We start from the raw sequence: 5,457 nt of genomic DNA, 5'->3' as shown, positions 1-5,457 counted from the left end.
TTTCTTGTTTTTGTCAGGTTTGTCAAAGATCAAATAGTTGTAGATATACGGCATCATTTCTGAGGGCTCTGTTCTGTTCCATTGATCTATAGCTCTGTTGTGGTACCAGTACCATGCTGTTTTGGTTACTGTAGCCTTGTAGTATAGTTTGAAGTCAGGTAGCGTGATGCCTCCAGCTTTGTTCTTTTGGCTTAGGATTGACTTGGCAATGCGGGCTCTTTTTTGGTTCCATATGAACTTTAAAGTAGTTTTTTCCAATTCTGTGAAGAAAGTCATTGGTAGCTTGATGGGGATGGCATTGAATCTATAAATTACTTTGGGCAGTATGGCCATTTTCACGATATTGATTCTTCCAACCCATGAGCATGGAATGTTCTTCCATTTGTTTGTATCCTCTTTGATTTCATTGAGCAGTGGTTTGTAGTTCTCCTTGAAGAGGTCCTTCACATCCCTTGTAAGTTGGATTCCTAGGTATTTTATTCTCTTTGAAGCAATTGTGAATGGGAGTTCACTCATGATTTGGCTCTCTGTTTGTCTGTGATTGGTGTACAAGAATGCTTGTGATTTTTGTACATTGATTTTGTATCCTGAGACTTTGCTGAAGTTGCTTATCAGCTTAAGGAGATTTTGGGTTGAGACAATGGGGTTTTCTAGATATACAATCATGTCATCTGCAAACAGGGACAATTTGACTTCCTCTTTTCCTAATTGAATACCCTTTATTTCCTTCTCCTGCCTGATTGCTCTGGCCAGAACTTCCAGCACTATGTTGAAAAGGAGCGGTGAGAGAGGGCATCCCTGTCTTGTGCCAGTTTTCAGAGGGAATGCTTCCAGTTTTTGCCCATTCAGTATGATATTGGCTGTGGGTTTGTCATAGATAGCTCTTATTATTTTGAGATACGTCCCATTAATACCTAATTTATTGAGAGTTTTTATCATGAAGAGTTGTTGAATTTTGTCAAAGGCCTTTTCTGCATCTATTGAGATAATCATGTGGTTTTTGTCGTTGGTTCTGTTTATATGCTGGATTACATTTATTGATTTGCGTGTGTTGAACCAGCCTTGCATCCCAGGGATGAAGCCCACTTGATCATGGTGGATAAGCTTTTTGATGTGCTGCTGGATTCGGTTTGCCAGTATTTTATTGAGGATTTTTGCATCAATGTTCATCAAGGATATTGGTCTGAAATTCTCTTTTTTGGTTATGTCTCTGCCAGGCTTTGGTATCAGGACGATGCTGGCTTCATAAAATGTGTTAGGGAGGATTCCCTCTTTTTCTATCGATTGGAATAGTTTCAGAAAGAATGGTACCAGTTCCTCCTTGTACCTCTGGTAGAATTCAGCTGTGAATCCATCAGATCCTGGACTCTTTTTGGTTAGTAAGCTATTGATTATTGCCACAATTTCAGAGCCTGTTGTTGGTCTATTCAGAGATTCAACTTCTTCCTGGTTTATTCTTGGGAGGGTGTATTTGTTGAGGAATTTATCCATTTCTTCTAGATTTTCTAGTTTATTTGCATAGAGGTGTTTGTAGTATTCTCTGTAGACCGGAGCTGCTCCTATTCGGCCATCTTGGCTCCCAAAAAACCTCAAAAGTGTATTCTAAGGAAATAAAAAAGCAAGGTTGCCCATTCTCATCACTCCTATTTCACATTGTACTTGCTAGCGCAATAAGGAAAGAAAAGGAAATGAAAAGCATGCAGATGAAAAGGAAAAATAAAATTGCCACTATTTGCCAATGATGTAATTGTCTACATATAAAATCCAAAAGACACTACTAAAGAAAAACCCCTAAAACTCCTAAAACAAATAAATGAGTTTGGCATAGTCACTAGATACAAACTCAATCTACAAAAACCAGTTGTATTTTGATTTGCTAACAAGGAAAAATGGAAATATATTAAAAACAATTGAAATCTTAAAAAATTACTATTTAGGATGTCTGGTGTAAAAAAAGGAAAATAAGGGAAATGCAGAATGATGGTGTAAAATAAATAAATAAATAAAATTTTTAAAAAAGGATGTCACCAAGAAGGTGAAGTAGGAGATATCAGTTTTCATTCCATCACACACAAAAAAAACATCAAATATACACAGCTACCCATAAACAGAAATACACCTGAGAGGATTCAAGGGCCCATTTAAGTATCTTCAGGAACACAGTGGAGCAAAATAAAACAGAGAATACACACACACACACACACACACACACACACACGATAGCAGGTGAGATCAGCATACCCAAAATGAAAGGAGTTTGCTAGGAACAAAGATAAAAGACAGAGGCTATTGGGATCAGCTACACAGCAGGAACCATTATGGTTCCCCAGTGGCCTGCTCCACAGAGAACACCAGCATCTTTGGTCAATTAGGCCTTCAATAGCCATTCCATTGGGAAACCCAGAAAGGAAGAAATAGCTGCACACTCCTGCTCCTCAAGAAGCAGTTGACAGTGTTCCACTCAAGGGATGGAGCTGCCACCTCTCCCAACCCCATGCAGGACCCTAATCCCTGAGCCATAGCCACTCTGCAAGTACCCACACTCCAGACACCAGCTCTGTGGCTGCACTGTACCTGCCATACCTTGGACATTGAAGTCATTGCCATAAAAAGCTACTTCACACCCCAGGCCCCAGATCCAAAGTTTCTCTGCATGTGACTGCACTATAGATACCAGTTCAGTTGCCATTAAGAGCCTGCACACTGGACCCAGGCTCCAAGGCTATGTTGCACGCAACCCCAAGTCACAAATCAGAGCCATGGGTATAGCAAACTAGCTCACACCCTAGGTCCTAGAGCTAAGGACTCCCTGTCCCTCACTCCAGGTGCCACCTCAGCCACCATAGAGACCTAGACCTCACCCTGACCCTGAAGTCACTGTAGTTCTATGCATGCCCATGCTCTAGTTCCCAGCTCCCTGAGTGCTTTATAAGAACCTACATATAGCATAACATTACCAACTCACCAGGGGTATCTGCACCCTAGGCACCACTGACATTACCACCATGACCCCAGAGCCATAGTCCCTTCCATATGTGCCTGTGCTTCAGACCTAGGCTCCACGGCCACTCTACAAGCACTACTCATCAGATACCAGTGCTTCCACTACTAGGAGCAAGCCCACAGGCTGGATCCACTGTCAGTGAGTAACTCATTCAGCCACAACCTCACAGTAGGAGCAAGAGATCAAGAAGACCCTAGAACTTATTGTCACTGAAGTTCTCAACAGTCCTCACTGCCAATGTAAACATCCAGAGGTTGATCAATGAAGACCCTGCACTGCACCTGCCATGCCTCAGACACTGGAGCCATTGCCATATGAGCTTTGTCAACACTAACCTCAGCTTACAGAGTTGCACAAAGACTGCATGGGGGTACATCTTCACTAATACCAGAACTACTGTACCTCACCCAACAAGTGGCTTCATACACCCCACCATAGGAGAAGGTCTTTCTACAGTGAAACTAGCCCATAATGTCTAGAAGAGGTGACTGCTCCACCAAATGCACAAAAACCAGTGTAAGGTGACAAGAAACAAAAAATCAAGGAGACATATAACCACCAAAAGAACACAATAATTCCCAGTGACTGCCCATAAAGAAATGGAGATCTATATGCTGCCTGAAAAAAAATTGAAAATAATTGTTTTAAGGAAGCATAGCAACTTAAGGAAAATATAGGGGAAAAATATTCAATGAAATCAGGAAAACAGTAAATTTAAAAACTAGAAATTTAACAGAAAGATTTAATCAGTTAATCATCCCAGATTTTAAAAAAAACAGAAATTCTACAGTTGAAGAATACAACGAATGAATTAAAAACGACAATAGAGAATATCAACAGCAAAACCGATCAAGCAGAAAAAAGAATCTGTGAACTCAAAGACAGGTTATTTGAAATTACCCAGTCATAGAGAAAAATAAAAAAAAAACAAATAAAGAAAGACTATGAGATTTATGGGGCAGCATCAATAGAACTAATTTTAAAATTATGGACATTAAAAAGAAGGAGAAGAGAAAGAGGGAGGGATAGAAAGTTTATTTTAAGAAACAATAGTGGGAAAAATTCCCAATTGGGGGAAAAATACAAATATTCAGGTACAGAAAGCTCAAAAGTCTGCAATCAGATTCAATCCAAATAAGACTGCACAAAGACATATACTTGAACAGTCAAAAATCAAAGACAGAGCATCCTGAAATCAGCTAAAGAAAAGGATATCACATATAAGAGAATTTCAGTTGTACTATCAGTGTATTTTCTGAAGAAAGCTGACAGGCCGGGAGAGAGTGGAATGATATATTCAAAGTGCTGAAGTAAGAAAAAAAAAAAACCTGCCAATTGGCCAGGCACAGTGGTTCATACCTGTAATGCCAGCACTTTGGGAGGCGAAGGAGAGAGGATCACTTAAGGCCAGAAGTCTGACACCAGCCTTGTCAACATAGCTCCTTATGACCCTATCTCCACAAAAATAAAAATAAAAAAATAAAAATAATCAAAAGTAAAAAAACCTGCCAATAAAAAATACTGTACTCAGGCTAGATGTGGTGGCTTATGCCTGTAATCCTAGCACATTGGGAGGCTGAGGCAGATTAAGATTACTTGAGGTCAGGAGTTCAACACCAGCCTGGCCAACATGGTGAAACCTTGTCTCTACTAAACATACAAAAATTAGCCGGGAATGGTGGTACACGCCTGTAGTCCCAGCTACTCGGGGGGCTGAAACAGGAGAATTGCTTGAACCTGGGAAGTGGAGGTTGCAGTGAGCCGAAATAGCACCACTGCACTCCAGCCTGGGTGACAGAGTGAGACTGTCTCAAAAAATAAAATAACCATAATAATAAAATAAATACTGTACTCAGTAAAGTTGTTCTTCAAAACATAAGGTATATTTTCCCAAACAAACAAAAGCTGAGGGAGTTCATCACCACCAAGCTTGTCTTACTTACTAGAAATGCTAAAGGGAGTTCTTCAAGCTAAAAAGAATGGATGCTAATTAGCAACATGGAAACATATGAAAATATAAAACTCACTAGTAAAAGTAAGTACAGTAAAATTTAGACCACTCTAATATTATAATGGTGGTGAGTAAATTACTTTTACTCTAGCATAAAGCTTAAAAGACAAAAGTGTTAAAAATAATAATAGCACAATAATATGTTAAGGGACACACAGTGTAAAAGTGTGTAAATCATGACATCAAAAATATAAGTTGTGAGGGTATGGAGTAAAAGTGTAGAGTTTTCACATGCAATTGAAAAGAAGTTTTTATCAGCTTAAAATAGCCTGTTATAATTATGTTTTATGCAAACTTCATGGTAATCACAAAGCAAAAACCTATAGTAGATACACAAAAGATAAAAGTAAAGAATCAAAGCAAACTAGAAGAGAAAATCAACTAATCACAAAAGAAAAACACAAGAGAGGATGAAAGGAACAAAGGAAATACAAAACAATGA

The sequence above is a fragment of the Hylobates moloch genome, unplaced genomic scaffold (genome assembly GCF_009828535.3).
Source record: "Hylobates moloch isolate HMO894 unplaced genomic scaffold, HMol_V3 SCAFFOLD_7, whole genome shotgun sequence".
Taxonomy (NCBI): Eukaryota; Metazoa; Chordata; class Mammalia; order Primates; family Hylobatidae; genus Hylobates; species Hylobates moloch.
This window is presented reverse-complemented; position numbering follows the sequence as displayed.